The following is a 15,097-nucleotide window of genomic DNA, read 5'->3' as shown; positions in this document are numbered from 1 at the left end:
TGGGGTTTTTCAAGAAACCCTAAGGACTCTTGGGTACTCCTATAGCTCAAGGTATGCATTAATTTATTGAATGTTGAGAAGGCTTAGAAGGCTACTAAAATTAAATGTTAGAGAAAATAAGTAACTATGGTATGGTCCAAGAATATTAGGGGAACATCCCTCAAAGCAAATAAGTTTGTGATGAGAAATAAGCACATCTAGGTCATGTATTGGATTGTCAATTCATCATTAGACATTTCTAGTGAATGAGCCAAATTTTAGTGCTTACAATACCCACCAAGATTATTAGGAATTGATTTGATTATAAATCATTGTAGATTTATAAATATTCTATATAGGATTTGAATTATCTAAATTTAATGTTTAATGCATGGTTGAGATGTACAAGGGTGAGTTTACTTAAATATGAAAGATGAAGGTTGGTTGCAAATGGATTGAGATGGATTTATTAAAAGATGAATGAATTCTATGTTATTTTATTTTGAATGGTTTCCATTTAATTGATTCAAATGATGATTATTCAAAAGATGTTTTATGTTTATGTATTAATTATAGATGAGCATGTGAATAAAAAGACTATTTATTTCTTCTAATTAAATATAAAACATAGATTTTATTTTATTTGTTTTCGCTAAATATAGAAATTAGATTATTTTTTTGGTTATTTTGAATAATGGAAGAAAGCTATGTTTTTTATTATGGTAAAAACAGGTTTTGAAGGGACCCGAAACCCTTTACAACTAGTCAGAAAACTATTTAACTTGGATAAAGGAAGAAACCTATGTTGAATAACCAAATTATATTAATTTTTTAATTACGTGTATATGTTAATGTAGTTTTTTTGATTAAGGGTAAACAAGTTTTGAGGGGACCCCGTAAACAGGTTTTGAGGGGACCCGAAACCCTCAGATTTTACCAGGATCTGGAACCCACATAACAATGTTGCTAAAAGAAAAGAACATCAACGTACCAGCAACCAAGCCACTAACTGGACACAAAACATCCCTAACACATAAACAAGGGTTTTACAAGGCTCCCTTAACCTAAAAAATAATGGAGTTTTGAAAGGTTCCCCTAACCTTCATCAAGGGTTTTAAACTGGCTCCCAAAACCAACAAAAAAGGGTTTTTTGAGGCTCCCATAACCTGTAAGAAAGTCATCAGCTTACCAACAACACAACTAATCCTTAATCAAAAACCATCACTGGCCAGACTGGGCCCTTTAAAATTGCTAGCATCCAGCATGCTTGTGGAATGAACAAAACTCCCACAACCAATACATATGAAGAAGAGAAGAACCTAAAAGCACACATGGGGGTTTTGAAAGGTTCCCTTAGCCTTCATTACATATACTAGGAGGGTTTTTTAAGGATCCCTCAAACCCCAAAAAGACTAGAAAGCATGGTTAAAAAAACCTAGCCCAGACCATGAAGATCCACAAAAAATTAATGGCAAGTGGCCTCAACCAACAACTCGAGAAGCATCCTCACCCAAAATACCTTCTCCCACCATCTCCCCACCTCAATCAGGAGGAGGTCCACCTCAATAGGAATAGAAAGAAGAAAGAACATCAACCTCAGAGACTCTCTCATAGCAAGCAGAAACCCAATTACGCTCAACCAACAAATCTCTACCTCAATTGGAGAAAGGGCCACCTAAGATAGGTTGGGAAAAGAGCAGCCCAAAATCCCACACATTACAGTCATGGAAAAGAAAAGAAAAATCTCCTCCACCTCTAAAGGAGGAATTTTCAGAACAGAGAAAAAGTCGATCAACCATCTCTCTAACTCAACATAAGACAGGTCCACCTCCAAAGGACAAAAAGAAAAGCCAACATAGATATCGAACAATCCTTTCTTAGCCAAAAAAATCCCCTCCATTAGAACAAAAGAGCAACCTAACACTAGGAAGGAGCCAAGAGAATAGGGGAAGCGAGCAGAAGGAACCCAAACTAAAGATGAAATAGGAGAAGGCCAGAGGGTTTGCTCATCTTAGAGATAGTGAATCCCCTCCAGAACAATCATAGTCTTCCAAGGCCAAACAACACCCTTCTTCATGAAACTCGCCAAAGTAGAGAGGAACAGGGTATCCCCCCAAATGGGCAAGAAAAGGAAAGGAGAATTTTAGATGGGATTGGTATATAGTGATGTAGTATTCCAGATGGTATTATGTAGTAAATTTTAGGTGTCTATATAATTAAACTCAAGAAATTAAGAATTTAGGATAGAATGAAAAACTTATGGCCTCACCTTGCAAAACAATAATCTTGTAAAAAAACACGTGATCTCATATGATTCCTATGATTCTATCTCCAGCCAAATTTGATATTTGATACTTTAAAAAATAGATAGTTGATTATATTTGATATATGAAATATTGTAGTAGCACAAAAAAGAACTAGCAAGCTTTCTAAATGAGGGTGTAGAGGTGTGTTGATGTTCCTCTTGCATTGTGCATAAGTAAAGACACTATATTAACAATAAAGGGTAAAAGTGGCCATAGATTCATATAGGAAATACTAGTATAAATAAATAAGATCACTATAAACTTACAAAATATTAAAAATAGATATATAAATTGTTATTGAAAGATTTAATTAAATTTACATGCATCAATTAAATCCATATATTTATGTAATTTAGTATATAAAATAAACTCAGCATTAGTTTTTAAAACTCATAAAACTTTAAGAAGTGTCACATCTATACAATTTTTTTTTCAAAGAAAAGTATAGAATAAATTAAGATATTCAAATTTTATAAACTTGTGATAAAATTAACTAATAAATCATTTGTACAAAATTTAAAAAAATAAAAGATTAAGAACATCTAGAATCGCTCAATATATTGCTTAAATCCTCAACCTTTCAATATGACTTTTTTGTTTTCTAGTTTATATGTTTATTTAAACTTGAGAAAGTATTTATAATAGTCACTAGATATCAAGTGGCATTTATTTATCTCAATGTCATTTAATATTTCATTCTGATCTAGATTTTTTAGTGTGCCTTTCAAATCAGAGTAATGCCACCTTTTTTTGACATTCATTTTTCCCAATCTAATATAGTTTGAATGTAAAATTTTGTGTGCTGTAAATTTTCATATACAAAGGATAACTAGATAAGAAAAATTGGTGGTTTCTTGATGGAATGTGATGAATGACAAGCATTGAAGAGATGGTGATGTGCCAGCCAAATTTGATACAAATGTCTCTCCATATGAGTGTGCCAACCTCATCTCTTTCTCTACAGTCAATCTTGCTATTTGGCTAGCACTCTGATGATGTTTACATCAATTTGATCTCCTCCTCATCCCCACACACAAAATTCACATCACCTCATAAATAAGAAGTCTGTGTAGCCACTTTTGTTTGTTGCACAAACTTTAAACCTATTTACATCAATGTGCTCTCCTCCACAGCTTTTACAGGATTCACACCACCTCATAAGTTGGTGTAGCTACTTTTGCTTTTTGTACATGGCTGAAAATTAGAATACTTAGAGAAGACATCAAAAGATTATTGGTAGTCTATAAAAAGGAGATCACAAAACTAGGTAACATATTGTTATAATGCTATTTTTTAAAATCTTTTTTAGTATCATAAAAGTTGTTTCTTCTATTTTTACAAGTGTTAATTTCTTTTGATCTTTTCTTTCTTCATAAAAACGGTTTCTTCTATTTCCACAAATGTTGACTTCTTTCATCTTTTCATCTTCCATAAAAGTTTTTTAATCTCTTTTTATAACTCTTTCTTTGTTCCATTTTAAATACTATTTATTTTTCATACTATTTACAACAATGTCCTCTCTTTCCTATCTTTTACTATCAACACATGAAATTCTCATCAGCTCATAAATAGGAAGTCTATGTAATTACTTTTGTTTGTTGTATAGATGTTTTTGTGCTTTCCCCTACCACCCTACTAAACAAATGAAGCATTTGTTGTGTTGACATTGAAAGCCAATGATATATATTTTAAACTATTGAAAAACATTACAGTAGAGATTAAACAAATTTTTAAGATGGCAATGTTTTTGATTAAGGGAAAACAGGTTTTGAGGGGACCAAAAACCCCATACAACAGGGTTTGAAAGGACTCGAAACCTAATAGAAATTATCAGGATCTAGAACCCAACAAAGTACGCTGCTCAAAGATATTAACATTGAAAACCATAGCCAAAAACCAACATAGTTGACTCTTTAGCTTCCAACTAATGCAAAATGATGCTGCTAAAAAGAATAGACATAGAAAACTAGCAGGCCTACTAGATCCAGGACTGAAAGGATCAACCACAAGAACAAACACACAAAGGCATCCTTAGCCGGTAACTGCAACCATGGGTGAATCCGAGCACCCATAACCACTAACATAAACTCCAAATTACAACATTTGACCATACAAACCCAATCTAGAAACAAAGGGTTTTGAAAGGCTCCCCAAACCTTGAATCTAGGTTCTGAACTAGTACCCAAAACTAGCAAAGGGTTTTCCTAGGACCCCCAAACCTCCAACAAAGACTCCAGGTCACCAAAAGCATAGCTTGTCCTTAACTAAAAATAAGAACAATAACTAGCCAGGCTGGGCCCTTGAAAACTACCAGCATCCAGCAAAGACGAAGCGTCCAAAAAGTGAAGCAAAAAGGCCAATCCAAGATACAACAAGAAGATCCCTAGCCATAGAACCAATTGGGAATCTGAGATGAGAAAGTCCCGGACCCATATGAGAAGACACCTTTGGGAGAATAAACTAGCAACCTCAACAGGCAGCTTGGACAACACCAATAGTCGACAAAGCCCCATCACTCCATCTCCCCACCTCAATATGGAAGATAACCACCTTAATAGGAATAGGAAAAAGGCAGATAGACAACATACAATGCTCTCTAGTAGCCAAGAAAAACCAACCCTCTCCCCTCATCTGCATTTCCACCTCAATAGGAAATAGGGTCACCTCAAAAAGACATGGATGGGAGAAGGACAAAGGCCCGAAAAATCCACCCGAAGGGCTACTCAAGAGAAAACCCTCCACCTCAATAGGAAAGTAGCCCAGCACCAAAAAAGAGCAAAAATAATATCCTTCTGAAAGCCAAAATGAGACAAACCAAAGCATCGAAGGAGCCACAAAAGCGAGCAAAGGAGAGAGAACAAAACCACATATGAACCTCACAACCAAAGATCCACCTAGGTCCCAAATATTACCAAGTCCCCCACACCTTTCAATCTCCCCAAAGCTATATCTACTCTCCCCTGAATGGATAGTGATCATCCAAGGACCATTCTCCTGAAACGTAACCCTCCTCAGTGAACAAACTTCATCCATCTCTGCTCCCATACCCGAATACCTCAACCCTTGAGCCCTCTTCTCAACAATCAGAACAAAAAGGAAAGAGACAGGGGAGAGCACCACAAACAAAACCCCTCTAGGATCCCCGCTCCTAGGCAAAAAGAAAACACCCACTAGGGACAAGCACACTCCATCCCCCCATCCGTAAACGCCCCTCTCGAAGACTAGGACCTCAAACCCCCACACCACATCTCCCACATTGTAGCCCTTAACAGCTCCAGTAGAATCCATCTTAGAAGGCACTAGAAAGGAACAAAGGAGTCACCATAGAGAAGCCCTTCCTCAGCTAGGAGGTAAGCAAATAAGAGCAAGGCCGAATCTATCTTCATCTACATCTTCTTCCCCATCTTTGACCACACCAGAAGCAGTCCCTCCCACTCCCACCTTCATGCCCACCCACTGCATTTTAAGATGTCAATGCTATTCTTCTTCACAAATGTTGATTTCTTTGATCTTCTTTAACTTTATAAAAGTTGTTTTCTTAAATCTTTTCATCCTTCATAAAATTTGTATTATCTCTTTTTATGACTTATTCTTTCTTTCCTTTTAAATACTATTTCCTTTTCACACTATTTATATAAATGTCCTCTCTCTCCTATCTTTTACTGCCAACACAAAGAATTCCCATCAACTCACAAAAAGGTAGTTTTTGTAATCACTTTTGTTTATTGTATATATCATTATGTCCTTCCTCCCACCACCTTACAAAATAGGAGAATCATTCATTATTTTAATATTGAAAGCCAAACATATATTTTTCAAATCATTTAAATTTTAAATTTTTAAGATGTCAATGCCATTCTTCTTCACAAATGTTGTTTTCTTTGATCTGATCTTTCCTCATAAAAAGTATTTCTTTATTTCTTCATAAAAGTTATTTTGTCTCTTTCTATTACTCTTTCCTTCTTCCATTTATAATACCATTTTCTTTTCATAATGTCTAGATCACTAACAATTTTTTTGAGAATGATAACCTAACCATTTTTATTGATGGTCATTTGTTTACCTATAAGTGAAAAACTATGAATAACATTACATGTTTTGTAAGGTAGTCTTTCAATTTAAAATATATAAAACTTGCCTTTATAATTATCCAAAAAAAAATTATTCTTACCTAGCCATAATTTATATTTTAATTAAATTGAGGTGCATAATTATTTGAAGAATTATGATATAGGAAAACTATATAGATACTACACTTCAGAACCCATCCTAGTGAATTTGTACTCTGACTTATTACTAGGAATGCCATCTCGGTGTCCAATGGATACATTGAAGAGTTGTGGTCACCCAAGAAACCTTATAGCTTATCATGGGGTTTCCAATAAACCCTAAGGACTTTTGGGTACACCTATAGCTTAAGGTGGGTATTTATTTCTTGAATGGTGGGAAGCTTAAGAAGGCTAGTGAAATTAATTAATAGAGAAAAATAATAAATAAGGTACGGTCCAAGAATATTAAGGTAACTATCATCATAGGCAAGAAGGTCATGAAGAGAAATAAGAAGATGTTGGTTATATATTAGACTGATAATTCATCATTACACATTTGTGTTGACTGACCCAAATTTTAGTACTTACAATACCTACAAAGATTATTAGGGTTGATTTGATTGTGAATCAAAGTACATTTATAAATATTTTAGAATACCTACGCAAAAGAAAAAACTTTTACCAAATTAAAGAAGATCAAAGAAAACAACATTTATGAAGAACGACATTAACATCTTAAAAATTTATGTAATCTGTACTATAATATTTTTTAATAATTTAAAATATATTTTAATAATAAATTGGCAATCCAATACATGACTAGCATTTACTTATTTCTCCTCACAACCTTTCTGCCTTTGATGGAAGTTCCCCTAATATTCATGGACCATACCATATTTATTATTTTTCTCCATTTTAAAATTTACAAGGCTTCTAAACCTTCCTACCTTTCAACAAATAAATTCTTACCTTAAAATATAGGGGAATGGACAAGATTCCTTAGGGTTTCTTACGAAACCCAATGCTAAGCTATAGGGTTGCATGCTTCTTAGACGCTACAAACCATTAATTTACAAAATTATCCAATCTACTTTATATAAGGAAATGCCTTTGAGATAATTATATATTTTAATAGATAGATACAATGAACATTAATTCATTATTTAGATACAAACTATTTCTTCTTGAAATGAAAAGTAAAATCCATCCCACACATGCTCCCTAAAATAGAGAATTATACTCATGGCTAATTTTCTTTGCAAGAAAGTAAAATCTCTCATATTTTATATTAATCTAAAAATTTTATTTATTATAATAAAAATAAATATATCGTATGTTCTGTAATGATAGGAATGTCAAAAAAGAGTTAATGGATATAAATAAAATAAAAAAATATAAATATAATATGAAAATCTAAAAGTTGTATTAGTGAAATTCTTATAGATAGTAAATATTATATCGTTTGATTTATAAAATTACTTCTTAGAATCAATGTAACTTTATTTATATTTTTAAAACTAGAGGTATTAAAAAAATCAATCATAGATTTAACTAAATAAATTATTAGTATAGTTATGAAAATATTAAACCAAGAGAGGCTTGAGGGTATGTGCAGGATCATGAGGGGCCTAAAAGTGGCAACCTTCTGACTAAGTTATGATTGATAGGTTGATTGAAAAATATCTATAACTTTCAAATGGTGTCACATTTTTTGAATCTGAAAAATGCGTCACATTCTATGCTTCGTATACTATAGGATTAAAAAAAGAAAATTTGAATTTCATAAAGTTCTGAATAAGTTATGGTGGTCAGACATATAAGTTTTTATATTTTTAAAAAGATATAGTAAAAAAATCATAATTAATTATTTATTTCAAAATAAAATACAAAAAAATGTGTGTCACATCCGGGCGTGAGTCTTCTACTTATATTTAAAATAATATTAAAAATATTATGATTTGATTATGGTTAGGGTGGTTAGACAGACACCCACTTCTTATATTTTTCCTGAATTTTTAGTACTACTGCATTGAAATTTCAATTTTTTGTCAAATAGATTTATTTATTTTCAGAAAAGAACTAGTAGCTTAAAAACTAAATTCAATTTTCTACAAATTATACATATTTTTAAAATAATCTTGGTAATTTATTCAATTTTTTGCATCAAGGTGCCTAACTCTGTTTTGCTGATTTTCATTGCCACTTAAGGGCCTGTTTGGCCCACCATGATCCTACACATACCCTTGAACCTTACATAACTGCAATTAAAGGTGACAAAACCAAGGGCTCATGTGAAGTGAGGATCCATGAACAAAAACCTAATGCCAAAAAGTGGACCTAGCGAAGACTACTAACATGAGCGAACCCAAAAAACTAGAACTAGGCACTGGGTACCACAAACAAAAAGATACACTCTCCCACCAAAAGCACAAACCAATGGCTTACTAGGTGGGAGAGTACTCCAAATTCCTTTCTAATTACATATCTTTACCTTTCTCTAACACAATGAGATTTTTAGAAGAATCTTTCACAAAGCTAATAGTCGAGGAGTTCTCCATAGATTTCACCTTGGAAATAGATGCTTCAAGCCCTATCATAGTTGAGGAATCTAGGTGTCTTCTTTTCTTGGTCCATCTCCTCACAATTTCATCTTGAATGCCATGAAGAGTATCAAAGTCCTTTTCAGTTATCTTCCTATTTTGGTTAAACATGCTCTTGATAGTCCTCATCATATTATCTTGGTTTTCCTGTAGAGCCTCTAGCATGTAAATTAATTCTTTTGTATTCTTGGTATGACCATTTTTCTCAGTGAGATCCCTAATAGAGTTGTCCAATTCTTCCTATTTCTCAATCATTGCAATAAATTTTCCCATCACCATCGAAGCCCTCTACTATTTCTTGTCATCTTCCCAACTAAAGGCTCTAGCTTCCACCTCTAAAATTCCTTTGAGCTTGTTAATTTTCATTTTTCCCACCTCAAATTGTCCCAAAATTCAGTGGATGGAATGTTTGTTCTTGTTAAAACCTCACAAAGTTTTTTCACCTTGGCCACAAATAAGCTAAATTCCTCCATATACAAAGTACTTCAGGGAGAGGACTTAGGAGAATCATGTGGGGAAGGGGGGAGGGGGCATCAACCTCTTTACTCACATTATTATTTGAGGTCTAATTAGACCCTATAGACAAGGAATAATGCATATCCTTCGAGTCCTCATTAACAATGACTATTTTTTGAGTAGATGTTTCACCAACTAGAGAACTCAGAGGAGTCTTGGATTTAGTATTTTGAGAGGGGTTAATCTAGGCAGGAAACTTATGGGTTTTGGAAGAAGCAATATCTACATATGGATTAACTAGAAGCTCAACATAGAGACCAAGACCAAAACCCTAGCCAGAGGGGTTAATATTTTGGCAACTAGAAGGAGTTAGACAGAAATGGAACTTATAGATGCATGAAGAGACCGTGACACAGGGGGGAGGGAAACATTAGCCTTATCAACCTCCACAGACTAGGAAATAGGAGTTAAAATCCATAAGGGAAAATTCATCCCTACCCCATGCCGAAGGTGATTAAGAATTGAGAATAGTTGAGAATGAAACTACTTGAAGCACTTATCTAGGGTGAATAAATTCATCAAAATAACAACCACATCCCTCCAAAAGCTAGGTAGGTCATCCATTTTGAAATTTGTTTGGAGGTGGGCGACCATCTTGCCTAAGCCCAAAAATATTTTTAAGTATTCCTTATAATTCCCCTTAGGATTCTTCTCAAAGGTCTTGCCTTCTATGGGAAACCTTATAACCACTACAATATGTTTCAAATTTGGTCAAAATGAGCTATTGATGTGTTTCCATTAATGTCAACATGATTTGGTTGCCATTAGTGTCTAATTGGTATAATTGATATTGAGTTTCTTGTCTAGTTGTGCTGAGAGAATTTCTCTATATATCTTCTATATTGTATAGCTATCAATGTGGTTTTGATATGTTGTTAAGAAGTGTTTTAGAGAGATTATGTATTTGGGATTAGGTTCTTTGGATTTAAGTGATAAGGAAGTTGCCTTCACCAATGTGTGATAGCATTTGGCAGTGTTTTTATGTGAAATGCATACTCTACATTTTTGAGTTGTCTTGTGATTTATGGTGTTGCAGTTTTGGAGTTAAGTTGATAATGCCCTTAGCTTCATTATATTAATTTTTCTTATGTTCTTAGGTTTTGAAAGCATTTTGTAAATTTTCAATGGTGTTTTCTCTAGGTTTGGCCAACCTTGGGTGTTTACACTTCACATTATTGATCTAATGATTATGGATCATTGTATAACATGTTTGATGTTCTTTTTGGTCTCAATTAAGATGTGTTGTGGTCCAATTTAAATTATTTTTCACTGGGGGAATGTTTAGTGCAGACCTCATTTGAATTGTGTCCAATTAAGATTCTTTTCCAACCTTGGGAGATTTTGCATATGCAAGGATGAATATGTGTGTGTGACTCTGTGTGTGTGTGTGTGTGTGTGTGTGTGTGTGTGTGTGTGTGTGTGTGTGTGTGTGTGTGTGTGTGTGTGTGTGTGTGTGTGTGTGAGAAAAGAGAATGACATTGTGTGCATATAAAGGAAGTAATTTGAGATGAAGGTGTATGAAAGAGGATCTATCTCCCTAATCATTTGATGACTGTTGTTTGATTTGGTGGAAAGCATTGAATAGTGTGGTCATTCATGTGTTAGCTATCAGAGGTAGCGAGTTGTAGTTATTTACAAATATTATGGTTATAGAGAAATATCAGTCGTGGATTCTTTCTCTTTTATTTTTCTTCATCTAGTCAGTGAGCCCTTGGTTAGTGATCTTTTATTTCTTTATTTTGGGTAGTGAGCTCATTGGAAATGAGTCTTTCTTTGTAAAAATCACCTTAATCGATGTCACCCTAACAGGTGTTCACATATTCATTATAGCATTCTCTTTTTTTCCCCTTAACATGGTTTTCTATGTAAAATTTGGTGTTTCATTGTGTATGGTATGATTTTCTTTTCATTTTCTTTCATGCTCATATCTTTCTATGAATTAAGTGATAAAGTTAAGTTATTGAGGATCTAATTTAAAGAACATATTTTATATTTGATTTTACAGCTGATTCACCCAACCCCCAGTTGTCTTCGTGTAAGAACATTCAACAATTGGTATCAAATTTTTGGTTCCTTGGAGAAGAGCTTAACCACTTTATGAGATCTTGATTGCACACAATTTGACAATCCCAATGTTTGATGGATCTGACTATTCTTTTTGCAAAGTGAATATTCAAGGTTACATGATTTATCTTGGCTATGAAGTTTGGAAATTTGTTACACAAAAGTACACTAAATCATAGATAGGGGTGAACACTCTAGATGATTTCTAGTGTATTTTTTTCTGGATTCGATTGTGTGTATATTTTTCCATCGATGGAAAAATATACACACAATCGAATCTAGAAAAAACTACACTAGAAATGCAAAATGGATTGTGGAAATCTCATAGCTTTACTCTAGATGATATCAAGAAATTTGAAGACAATGAAATGACAAGGTTTTCTAAATTCACTACTCGTTCTATCTTTGGAATCTACTCATGATGTTTGGAACAAATTAGGAAAGACCTATGAAGCATATTCTACAATCAAACAAACTAATTTGTAGAATGTTAAAACTAAATTTGAATGCTTGTAGATGGATGAAGAAGACAAATAACTAGCTACCTGTAGAAGATAGAAAATGTTGTAAATGAGATTAGACATCTTGCTGATAACTTTTCAGAAGATGAAGTTGTCAAAAAGGTACTCATAATTCTTACTAAACCCTATAGCTCTAAGGTTTTAGTAATAGAAGAATCACATAATAAAAATAAGTATACTACATAATACTTGTATGGCTCAGTACTTTCTTTTGAAATGAGATAATTTGGTTGAACTAGTGCAAGAACATAAACTGCATTTAACACCTCTAAATTAGTGAAAGATGAGGAAACTAAAGAAGAGAAATTTGATGAGATTGAGGAAAACTCTATGAGAAGGATGAAGAAAGAAACCAAAAAATACAAAGTTAAATTGCCCTTTAAATGTTTCAGCTATGGAAAGATAGGCCATTATGCTTCTAGATGTCTTGATAGAATTGCAAATCAAAGAGTGAGAAATTCAAAGGAATGTTTGATAGGAATGCTTATTATATTAAAGAAGATGAAAATATTTTTGATGATGAATCTGATTATGAAGGAGACAATGAATGTTTGTTCTTGGCCATAAAGGAAGAATCTTGTTTTACTAACTATGTCAAAATTATGAAGGATAAGTCTCTGGAAGATGCTACTAAAATAGAAGGTATTGTTGTATCTACTTTTGATGCTAGAAGAGATTGATATGAATGGATTATTAAATAATGAATGTTCAAATCATGTGACTAGTGACAAGAATAAGTTTTTAAAGCTTGAAAAATTTGATGGAAGTTTTTTTAGATTTGGAGATGATTAGATGACTAGGATAGTTGGAATACGTTCTATTAGCTTTGATGGCAAACATAATGTTGACAATGTTTTCTATGTTAAAGGATTAAATCATAATATTTTGAGTGTTGGTCAAATGTGTGAAATGGATGTAATATTATATTTCAAATTGATGGGCATGAGATTAGGAAAAGGTCTGGAATTGTGATTGCAACAAGAAAGAGGATGGATGGAAATATTTATCAATTAAGGGCAGCTAGCTAATATCGCCCGATGACATAAATCAATAAGAGTTGGTTATGGAATCAAATAATGTGTCACATTAATTTTGATAATCTAGTGAGGATTAGTTCAATTCAAACTATGAGAGATTTTCCAAAGATTACAAATTCTGCTAATGCTATCTACAAAGAATGTCAAGTTGGAAAGAAAAGAAGGAGAAATTTTAAAGTTAAGAAATAATCTTCTACTAGACTATTGGAATTAGTGCACACTAATCTTTATGGCCTGACCAAAACAAGAAGTTAAAAAGATGATATCTATTACATGCTCTTAATTGATGATTACTCTAGAATGACTTGGGCTACTTTCTTAAAAGGAAAATTTGAAGCTCTAGAAAAGTTCAAGAAATTCAAGGCTATGGTTGTAAATGAGATAGATAAAAGAATCAAATGTTTGAGGTTTGACATAGGTGGAGTGTTTACTTTTGATGACTTTTTGTGAGAAACATGGGATAAGAAGACATTTATCTACCCCTAGGACACCACAACATAATGTTGTAGTTGAAAGGATTCAAAAAGAATAATTCAAAAGACTTCTAAAATAATGATGAATCAAGCATGTATACTAGATATTTATTGGAAAGAAGCAATACATAATATAGTATTGTAATGTCCTAAATTTTTCTTAGTAAATTTATGACATGCATGCATGGTGTCTGATGCATTAATGATGAACATGACTAAACTCAAATCATTTTGACATCATGAGTCCTAAAGAAAAGTGCCTTCATTTGCCCTAAAACCCCATTTGGGCCTATCTTTGGCAGGCTAGAAGCACATTGTGTATACATCTGTGCAACACGCTAATGTCTCAATAGATCTTTGATATCGCAGCCTGCATATACTCAAATGCCTTTTGATGTGTATCCCTCGCTTTCAGTTGTAACAACTCTATTTGCTTCTTTTTGGGTTTAAAAACCTTTCTTTACTCATCTTGAAGGGTTCCCTTTTGAGTTTTATCTCATTTATCACTCAGTGGCTCTCTTGGCTCTCATATTGATCTCTTAATTCTTTATTGAATGCTTTACCAATAATATCAGGCTATCTCTATCTCTATCTCTATCTCTATCTATAGCAATCTTGTAACTATCTTGCAACAAGCACACATCTCGAGCTTCATCATGCTTGCATCTCAAAAAGGGGGTTTGGCTACATGCTTCATCTTCTCTATATCATTTATCTATATTTTATCATTGCATGCAATATATCCATCAAATCTTTGAATGTATCTATTATTTAGGTGCATTTAACTTACCAATTTATCATTTTATCTACTTGCAATAGGGGTTTTCTTCCATTAAGCAAAGTATAGTTTCTATTTTCATATTTACTAATTATCTTTTATTCCAATCAATATATTTGGCTATCTATGGTGGTGGAAACACCTAAATAGGGTTTGACTGATGCAAGTCCCTATATAGCCCCAAAATTTTCCCCTTTCTTTGTGTATACAGGTGACGAACAGGTTCCACATAGTTAAGAGAAGTTGATGTTAGCTCTCAGGATGACTCTGTGTCTTTTGGTCATATATATTATAGCACATCATGTTGGCATCCACACACCGCACTGATGCTCAATATGCAAGACCTTCTCGAGATTCTGGTATAATCCTCTTTGGACTCTGCATCATTCATTAATTCAAGTTTTTCTAGTTCATTACTTCTACGCTTTAATCATTCAATTATTTATCTTTTAGCATAACTTGTCTTGTTATCCCCTGCCTCATCCTTAGTGCTAGTTTGAGTGAGGTAGCAACGAATCAATTTTATCTTTGTGATTCATCATCTTAGGAGTAGAAAATTCCCTCCTATACATTTTGGTGAACCTAATGTGAATGCCAAATGTCAAATCTTTTTCTCTTAGAGTTTGATGCTTTTGACAAGGAATACTCTAAGGATGATTTTGTTATGTTGGATAAAGTTTTAGATGACTTCTTAGAAGCATCTCTTCCCAAAAGAGATGTAAAAGAAGTGTCATCATCCACTACATTCTCATTTGAAAATAATAAGTCCTTGAA

The sequence above is a fragment of the Cryptomeria japonica genome, chromosome 2, assembly GCF_030272615.1.
Source record: "Cryptomeria japonica chromosome 2, Sugi_1.0, whole genome shotgun sequence".
NCBI lineage: Eukaryota > Viridiplantae > Streptophyta > Pinopsida > Cupressales > Cupressaceae > Cryptomeria > Cryptomeria japonica.
This window is presented reverse-complemented; position numbering follows the sequence as displayed.